Source organism: Phyllostomus hastatus, unplaced genomic scaffold, assembly GCF_019186645.2.
Source record: "Phyllostomus hastatus isolate PE091 unplaced genomic scaffold, TTU_PhHast_1.1 phas_scaffold_46, whole genome shotgun sequence".
NCBI lineage: Eukaryota > Metazoa > Chordata > Mammalia > Chiroptera > Phyllostomidae > Phyllostomus > Phyllostomus hastatus.
The window spans coordinates 20950503-20969486 of record NW_025334032.1 but is presented as its reverse complement, the minus strand read 5'-3'; the positions used below and the strand labels follow the sequence as shown (position 1 = coordinate 20969486).

Sequence of the window (18984 nt, the reverse complement as noted above, 5' to 3'; positions counted from 1 at the left end):
CTAATTCCGGGGTGGGTGGGCTTGTGCACATTCTAGGACCCCATGGGTCTCTCCACCGAACTCTCCTGTGAGGCTGGGAGTCTCTCCCTGAGCCGCAGCCTCCCACAGGTGTTTTCAATCAGTGCCCCTAGGCTCTATTTCCCGGCGCTGGGACCCTAGTTTGCGCGCAGTGCCTCGCTTCACAATCGCCGCCTCGCTGGGTCTGCTGGTTGCCACCCCCGAGCCCAGGGTCTGCCAAGTGCCATCTGCACTCCCAGGGTCCACCCGCTGCAGTCTTGCACACCCGGGATGCCTTACGCGCCCGGTGCCACTGCTTTTTGTGCTGAGACCCCTATCCACCCAGCTGCCCGAGTCCACCCCTCCTACCGGTCTGGATGAAGGTGTCTATTTTAACTCCTTGGTTGTCCAACTTCTATACAGGTCAATTTTCTATCAGTTCTGGTTGTTATTCTGTTTCTAAATTGTTGTTGTCCCTATCTTGGTTGTGCGAGGAAGCAATGTGTCTACCTACGCCTCCATTTTGGCCGGAAGTCCCACTTTTTAAATATAGCTCTGCAGGACATAGAATTCTTTCAGCACTTTAATTTTTCTTCTCACTGCCTCCTGGCCTCCACTGTTTCCGATGAGAAGTCAGCTGCCAATCTTACTGGGGTTCTCTGATACTGTTCTTAGCAAGTCAGTTCTCCCTGGCTGCTTTCCAGATTTCCTCTCCATCTTTCAGATTGTGATTGTCATATGCCTGGGTGTGATCTCTTTGTGTTTATCCGAACTGGAGTTTAAGTATTTTGGGGCATGTACATTAGTGGTTTTCATCAAATCTGGTTAAGTTGTCAGCCATTACAACTTTGAACATTTTTTCAGCCCCTTCTACTTCCGGTATTCCTTAATGGTGGTACACTTAATGGTGGCCTAAATGGTAGTGGTATACAAATATCTTTTCAAGTCCATGCTTACAATTCTTTTGGGTATATTCGCAGCAGTGGGACTTCTGGGTAATATGGTCATTGGTTTTAATTTTTTGAGGGACCCCCATACTGTTTTGCACAGTGACTAAACCATTTTACATTCCCACCAGCAGTACACAAAGATGCCAATTTTTCCATATCCTTGCCGACATGTTTTTTTCTCTTTTATTTTGAACGAGTAGCCATCCTAATGGTGTGACATGATATCTCGTTGTGGTTTCAATTTGCCTTTCCCTACTAATTAGTGATGACGAGCTTCTTTTCATGTGCTTGTTGGCCATGTGTATAATTAGTGATGATGAGCATATTTTTATATGCTTGTTGGCTATGTGTATACCTTCTTTGGAGAAATGTCTATTCAAGTCCCTTGCCCAATTTTTAATAAAGTTGTTTATTTTTTGCTGTTGAGTTCTAGGAGTTCTTTATATGTATATTCTGGAATATTAACCCCTCATCAGATACATGATTTGCAAATATTCCTTCCCATTTTGTAGGTACCTTTTCATTCCATTGATTTTTCCCTTTGATGTACAGAAGCTTTTACTTTTGATACCATTCAATTTATCTATTTTACTTTTGTTGTTTGTGCTTTTGGGGTTCTGTCTGCATTTGGTTCTTTTTTTATCATTTCTATTTCTTTAAAGATAGACTCTATTTGATGAGTCACCAACACTACATCTTCCTTTAATTCAAGAATGATTTCTTCTAAGTCTTTGAACATATTTATAATAGCTGCTTTGAAGTCTTTGTCTTTTAAATTCCATATAAGGGTCCCCTCAAAAGCAGTTTCCACTGTCTGCTTCATTTCTCCCGTGTAGGCACCACACTTTCCAGTTTCTTTACCTGACTCAAAATTTTCTGTTGAAAATTGGACATTTTAGGTAATATATTGTAGCAATTCTGTTACTGTGATTCCCGTCCCCCATCCCCAGAGATCTGTTGTTCTTGTTTGACTGTTTATGTGGCTGCACTGCTTCTGTGAGGCCCACTTTCCCCACCGTGGACAGCTGTTGAGGTCCCTTTCCATGGTTTCTTCTTCGTGTTTATAGTTTAGTCTGGCTTGCTAGGACCACAGAATAAGCCCTTACTGGTCAAAGATTGTACTTAATCCCTTGCTAGTTAGATTTTCACCCTTGACTGTGGTTGTGTGTGGTTCAGAGACTACTTTCACAGTTCAGGGAGTAAGGTCTACATATAAAGAGGCCGCGCTGGGGTAATCTTCGGGAGTTGGAATGATTATGTGTCCAGTCCGTGCTGGTGGTAGTAAAAAACCCTGAACATGTGTAAAAACTCATAGAGCTGCACAGCAGCAAAAGCGAATTTTACTATATGTAATTTTTTATAAGTGGTCAGGATTTGACTTTAAAAAAAGATACCTTTACATATGTATTGCATTTACATAGCTGCATCCAATTTGATCACTAAGTTCCTTTTGGAAAGATTTTATTTATTTATTTTTAGAGAGAAGGGAGGGAGAAAGAGAGGGAGACAAACATCGATGTGCATGTCTCTCCCACACCCCCAACTGGGGACCTGGCCCACAACCTAGGTATGTGCCTTGACTGGGAATCAAACCAGCAACCTCTTGGTTCACAGCCTGGCACTCAGTCCACTGAGCCACACCAGCCAGGGCTGATCACTGAGTTCTCTAGAAATATACTACTTAATGGAAAGATGGGGGGGGGGGAGCTTTCTTATTATAGTCTTGTTTACTGAGGGTCATTTCCTCTCAAAACACAATAAAGATTAAACTTTTTAAAAGGTGTAACATTCTAAGGCTGTACTTAAAAGCATCTTGCGAGATAGTCTGAAAGCTCAAACTCTTGCACCAGTTAGCCAAATTGTGAATAAAAAAAAAAAGTTCGTGAAGGTAATTAAAAGTGCTGCTTTTAGGGATAAGAAAATAAAACAGCCTTATTACTGGTAGAGAGAAAGTTTTAGTGGTTTGGATGGATGGATGGATCAAATCAGACACAACATTGCCTTAAATCCAAGCCTAACCCACGGCAAGACCCTGACTCTCTCCAACTCTGTGAAGGCTGAGAGAGGTGAGGATGCTGCAGAAGTGTGAAGGAGGCAGAAGTTGGTCAAGAGGTTCAAGGAAAGAAGACGTTTCCATAACATAATAGTGCAAGGTGAAGCAGCAAGTACTAATACAGAAGTTGCAGCAAGTTATCCAGATCTGGCTAAAATCATTAATGAGGGTGGCTACACACACAACAGGTTTTCAGTGTAAATGAAACAGCCTTATATTACAAGAAACCACACAGGACTTTCATAGCTAGAGAGACAGCAATGTATGGCTTCAAAGCTTAAGATCAGGCTGACTCTCTTGCTATGTATGGGCTAATTCAGCTGGTGACTTTAAGTTGAAGCTAGTGCTCACTTACCATTCCAAAAATTGTAGGGCTCTTAAGAATTATGCTAAATTTACACTGTCTGCGCTCTATAAATGGAATGACAAAGCCTGGATAACAGCACATCCTGTTTACAACATGGTTTACTAAACATTTTAAGCCCACTACTGAGACCTACTTCTCAGAAAAAAAAAAGGTTCCTTTCAAATTATTATTCATAATTGACATGCACCCAAGACCTCTGATGGAGATATACAATGAGATTAATGTTGTTTTCATGCCTGCTAACACAACATCCATTCTTCAACCCACAGGTCAGGAAGTAATTTTGACTTTCAAGTCTTATTAAAGAAATATATTTAGCAAGGAGCTGCCACAGATAGTGATTCCTCTGGTGGACCTGAGCAAAGTAAACTGAAAACCTTCTGGAAAGGATTCGCCGTTCTAGATGCTATTAAGAACACCTGGGATTCATGGGAAGAGGTCAAAATATCAACATTAATGGGAGTTGATTCTGACCCGTACTGGATGCCTTTGAGGCGTTTAAGACTTCAGTGGAGGAACTGACTGCAACTGTGGTGGACACAGCAGGAGAACTAGAATCAGACGTGGAATGTGAAGATGCCGCCACACTGCTGTGGTACTACGCATGAGGAGCTGCTTCTTACAGGTAAGGAAAGAAAGTGGTTTCTTGAGACAGAATCTACTCCCAGTGAAAATGCTGAGACAATTATTGAAAGGATAACAAAGGATTTAGAGTGTTATGTAAACTTAGTTGGTAAAGCAGCAGCAAGGTCTGAGAGAACTGACTCCAATTTTGAAAGATGTTCTACTGTGGGTAAAATGCTACCAACAATTACATGCTACAGAGAAACAATTCGTGAAATGAAGAGTCACTGATGTGGCAGGCTTTGATGTTGTTTCATTTGGAGAGATTGTCACAGCCACCCCAACCTTTCAGCAGCTGCCACCCAGACCAGTCAGCAGCCAACACTGAAGCAAGACCCTCCACAGCAAAAAGACTATGACTCACTAAAAGCTCAGATAGCATTTTTAGCAATAGAGTATTTTTAATTAAGGCATGTACATTGTTCTTCTAGACATAATTCTATTGCACACTTAAAAGACTACAGTGTAGTGTAAGCGTAACTTTTACATGCACTGAGAAACCAAAAAATCCATGTGGCTCACTTTATTGCAATATTAGCTTTATTATGGTGACCTGGAACGGAACCCACAGTATATCCGAGATATGCCTGAGCTTAACCAAAAGAAGTTTCTTCTAGATCGAGCTTCAAGTCATTTTTCTTCAAGTAAACATTTTAAACGTATTCAATTGTTACTGACAAGTCGCACGGAGCCTGAAGACACTATGACTTAAAGATCAGGGGGAGAATCAAATGAAAGTAAACAAAAGTAGAGATGGCAAAAATCAGGCCTGACAGAAAGAGGTGTGTGGTTAGATGCGCTGCCCTCCAAGTCCCCAGGGATACTTAACTCTGCACAGGAGGCTGAGTCAGAAAGTGACAGGACATCACAAAAATTCTCTCTTCCTGCTCCAGCCACCACTTTAATTTCAAGTCAAGTCTAAAGCCATCACTCTTTAAAGAAAAACAAAACCTTATAATATATGAGCTCATTTCTAACTCCTAACCACTTCACAATGTTGAACACATTCATATCCTCTTACTTTTGCTTTTAGTCTTCAAGTAAAGGCAAAAGCAAAACAAAACAAAAAAAAAAACAAATGAGCAAACAAACAAAAAACAAAATGGAATAAACTCAGTCCATATTCTTAAGCTGAGATTTATTTTCCTTTGACCCTTACAAAAGTCACCCTTTTCCCTGAAAGTCACCATTTGCCTGCCCTTTCCAACTCAGTCTATAGTCTCAGGAAATATTTTTATCCGCTCTATCTCTTTTCCAAAGAGGTTGTCTTTCCATTCATCTTGCATAACATTCTATTAAGCAAACTGTAACCACCTAGGTATTTATTCCATCTCGATGTGGCGTGGGCATTTCTCAGATCTGCGCTCGCACCGTGCAGTAGGGCTCTGTGACTCACCAAGGCTGAAATCGCTTGGCAGCTCTGACATGCTGATGTGGCTACCACAGTTCTCACCAGGAACATTACTCTATCCGTAGAATATTTGACTATTGGGGTTGAATGGTTCACCCACATCTTTTCCCCCTCCCTCACCCAAAGAAAATAAAGAGAAACCCATGTGGTATGTGTCTTTACTTCTATAAGGAGCCTATAGTGCTGAAAGGAGTTACATGATCAGTCTTATAATACAACTGCAGGAGAAAGAGGATGGTAAAGAAAGAAAAGATGAAAAGAACACTCCTTGTAAGGATGAAAAATGGTAAGAAAGAAACTTGAAAAACCAGTTTTATTAGTTCTAAGTATTCTGGGAAATACTCTTCTATAAGAGTAACCAAGATTCTGAACCAAAGGCTAGGCCAAAATATGATAGGTAGTGCATGATGGTGTATTCCATTTGATTTCTCAAGGCACTTTGGCTTTAAAATAAGTTTAATGCATCAGTCCTACTAAAAGTAGGTTCCATTCAGTCTCAATCTAAATCTCTATCGCCAAGCAAACCTGGTGACAGACTCCACTCATTCAGGCCTAAACTCAGTAAACATGCTTCAAAGAGACACCCTTTCAACAACCATCAAAGCACTTTCACCTGTCACCATACAAAGTGGGCTGAAAGGGAAGCCTACTGTTTTTGCTCAAGATTTTCCTCAAATCAACTGATACCAGTACCAAAACAGTTACCCAAAATAACCTTCAGATTAAGTCCACAAGGACATCCTAGCGGCACTGAGCTATCACTCCTAGTAAACAATGGTGAGAAACACTTTGACACTTCAAAAACAAGTGCCTTGGAAACACTAGCTAGGAGGCCCTGTTCTTTTCATCATCCCTCATCACCATCACTCAAAGTATTATCTGAGCTCTATGTATATGGGTCCACCATTCACTACTTTATATCTGAGATCTAGAACGATACTCAAAAATTTAAATGGATAATCCTAACGCCAGTAGTATTATTTTAATGACTTAAAACAGGCTGAATTTCCCGGCTCCCTTCCTTTGCTCTCCAAATAATACTACACCTGAGATCCTGGCTGACTTGGGATCAGATGAGAGTTCACTGAACATCCAGGACAGTAAGTAGTGAAAGCAGGCCCTTGCTGAATGTCTTCCCCACGGCAGAATTCATGGAATTAACTGTTACCAGTAACTTGTGGGACTCTTCTGAAGAGCCTCAATCTCCAGTCTCTCTGTTAAAAGTAAACCAACTTTTATTATAAAAATAATATGCATGCATATAAAACTTGGGTAAACACAGAAAAGTAGAAAGTAAAAGAAGGAAGGTGCTCCTGGCCTCCGACCGCGATGCAGCCACTGTTTCTGCGCACATTTTGTGTGAACTAGTTTTATCCATTGAGGTAGGTGTTACTCGCATCAACCACTGACGGGATACTGCCAAATTAAATATAAAAGTCAAAACAATGAATTACAATACTTTTCTAACAAAGGTGTTTCATTATCACCTAAGGAATACATGCTCATGGGAGAAAGAAATCTGAAACAGGTGATCAAAAAGACAGGGTGTCACCTCATCTACTAGTGGTAACTGCTGCTTACATTTGGTGCACAGCATTCTTTTCCCATGTCCATATAAGTGACACCTTTAAAAAAATGAATGCAAGCCATTAAGCCATTAAAAAAAATGCCTTCCATTAAAAAAATGGGGACACACACACATTTTGTAAACTGCTAGTTTTACTCAAATTAGATCTATCATGATTTTAAATGGCTGGGTGATGTTGCATTACATGGCTACACCATAAATTATTTAACTAGTGCCTTATTAGGTTGTTTGTGGGGATATTTTATTGAATTATTAGGTCAGTAATTATTGAGTAGTCTCATAATAAGCAAAGGAGGTTTTTTCCTCCTTCTCTTCAAGTTTAATTTTCTTGACTGAACAACTATGATGAGAAAAAATTTATCCCAAAGTACTTAACCACTCTCCTTTAAAATGACACCTATGTGGACTAGATATGAGATTGATTTTAGAAACAAAATTACTTTTTCCAGGGCTATATACAGAAAAGAATAAGTATTTAGCAATTTCTCTTAATATAGAACTAAAAATCACCTCTACTTACTATCATTAAGACCCAAATCAATCAACCATTTGGAACTTTCCCTATTGGATATAAAGTTATGGAGAAATTGCAGGTTTCCAAGAAAATATCTTACAGTCAGAGCCTAATTCGGGGCGTTGAAAACCAGCTCCCTCCACCCTCCGGACAAGTGAGACATCTACCTCATCGGCATGCAGCCGCCGCACCCTGGGGCCGGTGTCCTCCGTGTGCAGATGCCAGAGGAGAAACAGCGGTGCACGCAGCTCACTGTCTGCGAGGTCAGTTTTTCAACCACAACAAGGCCCGCATATTGTGCAACAGCATCGGTGTACACACTTGCCACCTTTATCCCTCTATCTCCCATTACAAGGCAAACTAGTGTTGGAGCCAGACTGTCCTCACTTGTCTTTTCTCACTTCAAGGAATTCTTAATACTCTGCAAACACATAATTAACTACAGCTATAAAAGCCAAGGATTCTGCGTATCCCATTTTTCAGCACTAAAATATGAGGGCCACAGGCCCTGGCCAAGGCAGAGCACGTCCAGAATGGAGACTGCAGTGTGCCACTTGAGGGATACTTTTTAAGCGGCACTGGCAAAACATGTCCTCAGAGAACCCTTTCCTCATTATGATCACAAAGAGCTTTTATTGTACTAAATGCTATACAAAGTATAACAAATAGACACACTCGCAGTACTTTGTGTTTTCAACCCAAGGCAGTTCTGTCAAGCAAAAGCATAAAGTAAAAATCTACAAAGAACAAAGACGTAACTAAATTAAGACGCACTTACATCAGGTGCAAAACAGTGGCGGGGGTAGAAGGTTGAGGACAATTAGAGGGACTCCTAGGAATAACTATTTTGGCTGGCAAGGGCAAGAACTGCCAACTTCCTGACTCTAGATAATTAATTACATGGGGGAGGGCATTCTATGTGGCCTTGGACATTTCAACTGAATAACCACTTATTCGTATTAAGTGCCTACTAATCATTGGCTGTTTCCCTGCAGACACAAAAATGTCAAGATGAACGAGGTCCCTACCCTCGGCCTCTAAGGGAGAGCCACCAACCCCTCATCCGGTACTTGCATTCTCTTTTGGCCCTCCCACTTTGCCCCTCCTTCCAGGGTGCCCCCAAGGCAGGGATAAGGAATGCCATTCCTGCAGGTGTTGAAGACAGCAGACCACCCCCAACTTGTCCTCCTCTGGAGACGACAGAGTTGGGAAAATGGGGTAGTCCACCTTTCCCTACAGCCACCTCTCTTGTGAAATGGGCTTCATGAGGACAGCAACTGATCTGGCCAGGCCTGTGTTGTGGCACGACCTGACTACGGGCTGCTCGGTGTGACCTCTGCCCTAATTTCCCTTCAGAGGGCTCTGGACAGTCACGTGGGGGAAGAGGGTGTCTATTAGATAACACTGTGATAAGTAGGATACACCTGAAAACACCACACTACTACTATCTATCGAGTTATCTCATCTGATCCTCATTTGAAGTGGGCACTGCCTGAGCGACCAAGTTCAGAAAAGTAATTGCAAAAGTTTCCTCGTTGATTATTAATCTCCTGTGAGTGCCAGAGGAGACCCAGAGCAAAGTGAGAGCAAGAAAGGACGCTGAGAGGTCATCTATCTCCTGACTTCAGAGAGAATACTGAAAACTCGGCAAACAAATGCCCATTTTTAGATGACTTCAGGAAAAAAGTGTACATTTTCCGGTGTCCAAATTCTCCATGTTATAATACCCTTTTTTATATCTCATCTAGTGGTCCTCAAACTTCAGTGTGTGTCAGAATCACGGGGGGAGGGGCTTGTTAAAACACAAACTGCTGCCCCTCCCCACCTTCTGAATCAGTAGGTGGTGGGCAGGGCCTGCGCGTGCGCATTTCTCGCAAGTTTCCAGGTGCTGCTGATGCTGAGGGTGCCAGGACTGCACTGAGAGGACGCCGGTTCTGACCCAACCCCTACTGGACTGAACCTTGACATCCTCAATGGAAACAGACACCACCAGTTGGTACTGAGGCATACACATACTTGAATAACAATTCAAGAGTCCCCCAGCCATTTTTCTCCCTCCAGGCTAAATAATAGAAGTTCCCTAACATCTTATTATGGGTATCGTTTTTTTCAACCCTTTAATCATTTTTTGAGGTTCTTTGTTGCACCCTCTCCAAGTCTCTTTCAGTTGTGGAGACATGAACTGGACCCAGATCCTTAGTCAGAGGCTGGCTGAGGCTGAGGACAAAGGGGAAAATGACTCACGGATCCACACAGTGTGCTCCTGTTAGTCTCCCGTCCTAAGCTTGCCTTCCTGGCTCCCTTCTGATTCATGTTCTTCTGAGTCCTTTATGAGCTGCAGCAACGCTCAGCTGACCTTCGTAATGCCTTTCTTCTCTGATGCTCAAAGCACATCTCCAACTTAACAGCCGGCTTAGCAGCCCAAACCAGTACAGAGCCAAGTCACTGATTCTACTGCCTATCAATTCAGGAGGGGAGAGAAAGTCTGGAACCCAAATTCAGATTTCTATCCAAATATTGTTATATGGAGATGGACACTTCTTAAGTTTATTGGGCTTTGTAAGATCGCAAGTTTACTTCCTCCACATAGTAATAACAGGTGTAGGTGGAACTACTGAGCCTCCTTCCCTTTGCGGGTTCACTGTAGTGGGGGAACTGGGAGTTGTGGGTAAGGCTGCTGGAGTCATCTTCTCACTTCCATCACCTGGAAGCTGCTGAGAGATGGGTGGGGAGGGGCGGCTAGGAGCAGCACCCCAGGTGGCAGTGCAGCCTGTCCTAACACTACTGGGCAGAGGCCCAGGTGAAATGAGAGCTGGCTCACATGCTGCCTCTGACCCTCCCCACACCATCTCGTTCTCTTCTTCATTCCCAGATTCCTTCTTCTGCCATGGCACTCGGTGTGTGTGTCAAGGGCCCATCCTTTGTGTGCTGCCTAATTCTAGCATGTGAGTTCTCTGAGAGTAGGAACTCTGCTTTCTTTGTGCATTGTACGTGCTCTGGGGGCACTTCACACGTGCTAGATAATGACAACAGACCCAGTATTTCCAGGAGAGATCAGCATTCCGGCCAACTGGCAGATCCTGCCACAGTTTCCTTGCAGAGAAAACCAGCAAAGCTGAAGGCACCCCTCTTGCTCACTGTTCTTTTATTTTACATAAAACAGTTGGAACTCAATATAGTGGAAGTCAATTCCTACAAAATTTCCTTTTGAAAGAGAACATTTCTAGGGATGCGATCAATGAACATTTGCATTCGGCTCCAAAACAAAGGGAACCTGTTAGATAAGGTAAGTTTCCATATAGCTTTGCAGACAAAGTACCCATTAAAAACCTCACGTTAATGAAGGAGACCGGGAGAAAAGACTGCTCTTTGTCTCCCCCCAAAATCACTCCAAGCTTCAGAGCAGAAGTCTTGTCTTTGGAATAAAGTAACAGTAAAATAACTCCACTGCAGCCAGGAGCTACTCTGTCAGAGCCTCTGGGTCTGTGACTATTTTAAGAGGTGGAAGATTGGGAGGAGAGGACAGGCCCCCGGTGAGTGAAAGCCGCTTAACCAGGACTGGAGGAGACACTGGCACGGAGCTAACGGCAGTGAGGATGACGGCGACAGAAGGTGCAGGCGTGCACGGCGCGTGGCTGCAGCTACAGGCCCCTGGACATATTTCCCCAGGCCACAAAGCCGCCTGTGTTTCTCCACATCTGGACCCCCATTTGCAACTCTGAGTTGAGCTCATTGTGATCTGTCATGACCAAGGTCATAACTAGTCAACAGAGCGTCTACTCACGAGGGCACCATGGCCACTGTCACTACATCAGGCACATAGGACAAGAAGAAGCCAAGAGAATCAGAGCACCAGCAAACATGAGAAATTCCAACACTGGAACTTGCATAATAAAAATGATCTTTTTTATTCACCTGTATCACTCTTTCACAACCCATAAATCATAAAGACAAACACTCTGAAAGCATTTACGAGCCTTTTTAGAAACTCTTAAAAGAACACATGCTTCCTAGTAGTAAAAACACCTCAACTTGCTGTTTAATTAATAGTCTACCTTTAAAAACATTCCATTGAGATTCCGATGGAGCCTTAACAACTAAAAGGAGAGTAAGAATGGTTACTTTCTTTGAATAAAAGTATATATTATGGAGCATATAATGGAACAAGGTCTTTTTTACTGCTGAAGATGATATTACACACTTTTCTGTTATAATTACAATTAATTAATCTGGACTGCAAATTTCTCTTTTGCTCAATAAAAAACTTAAGAGTAAAAAAAGCTCCTTTCCAAAAATAGTCTGAGAACTCAGTTCTATTTTTCCTTCTTACATTCTTTTCGTACTAAATGTGCCACTGAAACACTTCCTTTCATTGTTGACACCTTAGGTCATTCGTATTTAAAATCGGACAATACATAATAACAAAATAGTCTTTAAATAAAGCTTTCAAAATGGAAAATGGCATTTGAGGGCAAGCCTCCCCCCGGCTCGTCCAGATGACGGAGACAGGGGACGCCTGTCAAGTAGCTACTTACTACACAGCCTGTTGGAAGTGTCTCATCAAAACCAATATTCCCAGAAGGGATACAACTGACACATTAATTGATAAAGAAATTCCTGCCTGGTTCTCTGTAATAAGCAAGTTGTTTGGCATGAAGTCAGTGTACTCTGAATTAAAACACTTCAAACTAAGCAAGGTGATTCAGATTTCATTAAAAATATTCAAAATTAAAATCTTTAGTTTTCTTTAGTCCAAATTTAAGTTGGCAATGACTTGTTAAATTAAGAGCAGTTAAAATTGGAGAACTTCGTGGCCCTTGGTTAGTTTTGGTAACTAACTCAAACTTCCAGAGGATGCTTTCAATTACTTTCTAAAGCCTTCCTCCTAAAAGTATTTTATTTTTTCAAGTGCTTCTCCTTACAAATATATGGATCTATCATTAAGCGCAAAGCCCTCCTTAAAAAAATAAAAACTGTCCATCTATACATTTTACAAAATCACATTTGACACTCCCATCGTGTCTCCAGCACAAGCCTGCAAGTTCAGGGTAAGTCTAACACAGCAGGATTCCTTTCGATGTTTTTTAATATATATGAGTTATGTTACCACAGAAAATAAAGCTCAATGACACAACCATTTCCAAAACTGAATATTTTAACAGATAAAATAAATGATAACCTACAGGTTGCCTTGCAAAGATAAAATCAGTAAGAATCAAACACTTTCTCTCGGGAAAGCTGAATAAAGCAGGTTTCCAGCAGTGTGAAAGACTTAAAGAAAAACCTCTGGCCACCATTCTTAGAATCCTCTAAAGCACTCACCCCAAAGTTTCCAGTTTTCCCGAGAGATTAAAAAAACGACTACAATAGTAACATTAAGAAGATTTAAGGAGAAAAGAACAAAGAGAAATCTGAACATTCACCCAGTACTTACAAGCACTTCCAAAGGAAATCTGAGCCACAATTCTTCAGAAGACTGCTCTCCCGATCAAGAACACACTCTGAAGTCTAAAATAGATATCCTATCACGTTAGAAGTCACATTTCAGCCTAGTAACTTCTACTTGGGTAAACAGTTTTACAACTCGCAGAACAAACCCTGGCTAAAATTAACTGCACCCCAGCGGCAGGCAGGAACTCGCTGATCTGCATCGTGTGTGTCGGGATTTATTCACTAGGACGACATTGGTGTCCTCTGGATGGGAAATTTGGCCAAGGGGCGTGCTCTGGGGAACAATACGCAGCATCATGATTATGCTAATTATGGAATTCGGTCCCATGACACTAACTTCTTTTAAGTTGCTTTTGCAAGTACTGACAAAGAGGAAAAGTAAGCTCTTGTTCACAACAGGCATTCACTTGATTTTTTAAGCACATTCAAACCAGACAGAACTTCGGCAACAAGGTGGCAGTGCTGTATGCTCTTCACAAGCAAAAGCCTAGTGAAAGGACATTCACTGGGATTATTTAAACAGTGCGGCTGGATGTGGTACTGTGTGAAATTCAATGGCCAGCAAATACACATTCCAATAAGCCTATCAACAAGTCGCCTGAATGAAAGCTCTTTTTCCTTGCTATCTAATGAACTAGTTTCACTTACTTGCTTTTTTGGCTTTGTCTCCTGTACCTCCCAAGGAGTTGCTAGGAGGACCCAGGTTCACTAATAAATTACAACTGAGAACAAACATCTCAAATATTTGCAAAAGGCATCGAAGCATTCTGAAGTGTATTTAACTGCCTGGATGGCTTAACTCATTAACTGTCCCTAAAGATGACTGATCATTGATCTACAAAGCATGCTGAAGCTCAAATTAACAGCCAAAGACCTCAAGTATACAGCTGATGTGGAAAAGAAAATTAGAAGTAACATGGAACTTTCTTTAAAAAGTAGAGAAACTCCTTTACTAAGTACCATTTATACCGAAGACACGGAGCTGCTTAGTCCCTACTCCAGGTGGTCCAGGCTCGTTTGCTTTAGACGTTTAAGTCCAGATGACATGCTTGGCTCTTCCTTCCTGGACACCTCAGGGAAAACATCCAAACCGTGTTACAACTACCAACCAACTCTCCACACAGCTCTGGAAAATGTCAATTTCCCTTAAAAAAAAAAACAACCAAAAAAAAAAAAACAGATGGGCAAACAGGGAAATTCAATCAATGACTTGTCCAAGCCTTCTTGCTGAACCAACACAGGACTCCCACTCCCTCCTAAGCTCCCTCTGATACCTCGTCCATATTAACCATTTAGCTATAATCCTACACATCTTTTCGGAACTGTTTGTTTTCCTAATTTTAAAATGTCATGTCAGTTTAGGCTTTAAGAGATTTATTCTACTCAACTCCCAAATTCCAGGTCTGAGTCCCAGGGGCTCAGTCCTTAACTCACAATCGCAGGCAGGTGTCCTGCGACATGGGCATGACCATGTCCTTGAGAAGCACTGAGGCACGCACACCCGGGGTGGCAAACGAAGCACTCTTCAATGGCACGAGCTGGTAACCACCACCACAGTCCCCCTCCTGTCTATTTACAAAAACTGCTAGCTGCTAGTCTGGGGTTCCACCCCTACTGCCCAATCTTAGGCAGCTGTAGCCAGCAGCCACCCCACCCTCACTGGATAGTAGCTGGGGCACCTACCACCACCCCAACTCCAAGTCACCAGAGGTGGGCATTTCCCACGCGGGCGAAAAGCTGGCACTTATCATATATGGCTGACCTCTGGTTAATATAATTAATTCTCAGTGATCCACAGCAAACTTAGTCTGGAATTCTGAAAGCCAAAAGAGGATGCTATGAAGCTATTTCAGACACAAGTACCCTTATCCTATTATGTCATAGTTCAGTAGAAGACTTTCTAAGCCAAAACATTATTTCTCCCCTAAACCAGAAAGAAAAGGCAAAGACACCAACTTTATTCCTACATCAGACTTTTCAGCAGAGAGAACAGTGTGATCGGCCTACACCGATCACACTGAAGGCAGGGCAGGCGGGCACTTTTCCAGTCCCTCACGTGTTCATGCTGAGAATGACTCCGCCGCTTCTCTCAACACTGGCCACACCTGTTCCAAGATGCAAACGCCAAAACATTCCAAAGAAAATAGTGTATCCTCCAATTGACATTAGTCACCCTGCTGCTTCCTTTTCATTAGTGAAAATAACTTGAGTCAACTGCACTTTTGTTCCAGGCATGGTTATCACAGTAGGGGGAATCTATGTGCACCATTAAAAGCAAGATAAGTTCTTCCCATTGGTTCCCAGGAACTGGTGGTGGTAGGGGAGCGGAGAAGGGCAGCACTGTGCCATTGGAGGGTGGTCTCTATGGGGTCCTTAGCCCACCAGATCCATGAAATTAAAACAAAAAGAGACACAAGTGTTTTTATAAACTTGAGTTAATGAATTAACCTAGATATAGACCCTCTAGACCAGCTACATATATAATTTTAAATTTTCTAGTAGTTGCATTAAAAAAGCAAAAATAAACAAGTGAAATTAGTTTTAATAATATATTTTATTTAACTCACTATATCCAAGATACTGTCATTTCGGCATGTAATGAACAGCCATACCTGTTACGGTCATATCCCTTCTACCATCAATATAGTCCTTGCTGAAGATCAATTGGGATATTTGCTGAGTGAGGATTAAAGCTCCCTGCTTTTATATTTATAGCTCGAAGCCTCAAAAAAATAAAAATAGAAAGGGGATTCAAATGCTCAAGTATTTCAGAGAAATTGATGGTCTATATAAACTCTCTCTTTGAAAACTCTGTAGCACTGACAGCCTGATGAATCTTTCTCTATTTTATCACCTCCTGCTGTCAGTCTAAGATTGAGTCAGAATTTGGAGACACTGACTAAACACATGCACAAATTCTACACCTTGGTAGATGGTGCAGTGATAACTGCCCTTTGTTCCCACTTCCCTGCATCCACACCCCTGGGCAGTCCTTTCCCACCCTGACTGGGTTGGCTGGCACAACAACAGCAAAAGTAACCCAGAGACTTAAAAAGTGCAGGCTTACTGGGGCTTGCCTTCTCCTGTTGCACTTCGGAACCTTGAGACCACAGCATGAAACAGCCCTGGACGGCCTACCAAGGATGAGAAGACCACACGGAGTGGAGATACACCATGTGCTGCTGAGACCCCTACGCCAGCCCGCGAAAAGATTGCCTGACGTGAGGGCGGCCAGCCCAGACCACGCAGCCCCAGCCAAGGCGCCAGCTAACCACAGCAATCAGCCAGGCTAGCTCAAACCAGAAGAACCCCCTCGGTGACCTATAAAATTGTGAAACATGATAAATGTTTTTTTTCTAAGTTATTGGGGGGTTTGTTATGCAGCAAAAGCTCACTAATATCCACTCTTTGAAAAGTCTATTAATATTTCATTCCTTTACTTCCAAATGAAACTTTCTAAGACTAATCTTACTCTTAAAACTCACAATTCTATAAAAAATTACAATTCTGATTACTACATTTACTTTATCTGTCATATTACCTATTATGTTACTCTAAAATGGAGCAGTGATATGCTTATTATGAAGTTCCTAAAATATTAAGTGTTCTAGTTATTTCATCCTTTAGTTTGAAACAAATATAGGTGGCCTTCAATGCTACAACTACATATGCTAAGGAAATGACTTCTCCATCCTAGCCTTAAGAGTGATTACACTGACATGGTTCATAGCTACTCAGTCTATCAATACTCCCCAAATGGATTAAGAGTACCAAGGTATATGCACATGAACAGAGAAACCTAATTCAAAGAACAGACCATTTCTTCTTCAGCACTCATTTTCTTATAAGCTAAAAAGAAAGACATACATAGTAGCAAACTTCAAGACAGTTCTTTTTTTAAGACTTTAAGAATGAGTAATTCAACATAATTTTATAAAAATTTGTATCAGGACTATGAAAGTATTAATTTGGTTGTTCTAAGACTCATTTTAACAGAGTTGGTTTTTTAAAGTACCTTAGAATTCTAGTGGGAAATTTTACCCTGGCCATACATTCCTAATAGTCTTCCATTTAAGCAGCATTTGTTAAACTGTTGCTTCCTGCCATTATGAAACTCCCAAGCATTTGCAAAATTGTATGAATGGCACACTGCCCTTGACCATAGCAGAAAATGGTGTAAATGGCCGTTTTGCCTTCAACAGGCTCGTACCCTGACAGGAGATGTGACAGCGTACTCTATTTTCTATCCAAGGTTGGGACTGACTTAAGTTGTATGTGGATTTTCTACTCTGCAGCGGGTCAGTGGCCCCAACCTCCACATTGTTTAAGAGCCAACTGTATATGAACTCTGTATCATGAGAGAATAGTCAGTAAACATACCAAAGAGAAAAAATTCATTCCAGTAGAAATCTAAGAAGAGGTTTCCAGTTAAATCAATCAAGAAAGGCATCTTGGAGGAGGTGGCATGTGAATTGAGCCTTTGCATGCTGATGAGCTTTAGTAGCAAAAGGAGCGGAACATTATACAGAACTAGTAACATGAGCAAATATAGAGAAAAAGAGAAAATATAATATATATGTGGGGAATGGCCTGGATGCAGATTTCAGTTCTACCAATTAATAGCTGTTTTGACTACTAATAAAATTCCTTAATTTACCCAAATCTATGCTATAAAATAGCCAATCAGAGTATGGAATCTATAGCAAGACAGCCTCGGTTCACATTCTAGCTTCATCACTTAGTTGTTGACCCTGGGCAACTACTCCCTCTGTGCCTCAGTTTCATCATCTTTACAATGGGGATAATAACATGCATACTTCATAAGGTTACTCAAATATAAATGAGAGCAGTGCCTAGTGCCTAACATGTAAACATTTTGCTAAATAATTAGCTAAACTCAGGTTTATGCATGTGCAAGAAGGCAGAAAGACAGACGTGCATGAACACAGACATATAGATACAGCCATATCCCGCTGTCTCACCAAGGACAGCCCTGGTACGTAGTGGGTGCTGAATACATATTTAATTTTTTCCCCTTTGGTGTTCACAGAGAATTACACTAGGGCAAAGAGGTCAAACATGTTTTCATGTGCCCCAACATCAACCTTCACTCAGTTAAAAGAACAGAGACTGTACCTCCTCTGCTTTGAAACGGGGGTAACAGTTCTGCACTTGCTAGGCTTAAAACTGGCAGGCAGATGCAGCATGGCTGCCCGCTTCCGACAAAGGTGTACTACCGTCTCAGGCAATAAATACACCTTGAACGCAAAAATGAGCACAGGCTTATTAAGTATAATCTGAACTTCTGTAATTTATTAGTATTCAAGCTAATGTAAAACAAGAAACCTTAAATGTATACAATTTGAGATTTTAGGATAAAAAACCATTAGATTTAAAGCCACAGTGATTCAAAAGGTAGCTTAAAAAAAATCTTACTAATTCCAGTCTAATTTGGCTTCAAGTAGTTATATATCCAAACTAAAAATACTTTTAAATGTAATTGTATTACTTGAATTTATTAACAAAATGTTAAACTGAGGTCCCTCCATTTTGAAGATGAAAGTACTTATGACAGTTAACAGGCGATGCTAAGAAAACCAAAAAACTTCCAATAAACTGCTAAAAGCACTCGAAAATATTTTGCTATGTTGAAATACGTAAAATTTTCCTGCAGTCTTACACTATTTGTTTAAAAACCTCTTTTTCACAAAGACTGCAAAAGTAAATTTTACCCGTCACAAACCAAACTCCACCGCCCATTCTGCATCGGTGGTCAGACTCTGAACGAACGAGTCATTCTGAACTGCAATCATAAATGCCCGCTGCTCAGGGTACTCCGTCGAATTGTAGGGAAACTGTTAAGAAACCGGCAACAAGCTACTAACTTCCAAAATCTTTTGGTATTTTAGCACAAAATAGTAACTTGTTATTTCAATCCACACCACTCCACATGCAACGCTGTCAGTATGTTTGGGGTAAGGGTTACCCCACTTCTAACTTGAAAAGTTAGACTTTCTGAGGAGAAGAAG

At 41.4% G+C, this 18984-nt stretch overlaps 1 protein-coding gene across 4 annotated transcripts in view; it reads right to left on the bottom strand.

Annotated features, from left to right (window-relative positions):
• SLC20A2 (solute carrier family 20 member 2) overlaps positions 1–18984 on the bottom strand; it is a 98564-nt gene that overhangs the window by 55982 nt on the left and 23598 nt on the right. The window contains exon 1 of one of the 4 annotated variants that reach the window (XM_045821895.1): positions 12939–13153. The exons of the other annotated variants lie outside the window; for them this stretch is intronic. The gene's annotated coding sequence lies outside the window, so the exon portion shown is untranslated. Of the gene's footprint in view, positions 1–12938; positions 13154–18984 lie in introns of those variants that run through there. 4 annotated transcript variants of the gene reach the window in all.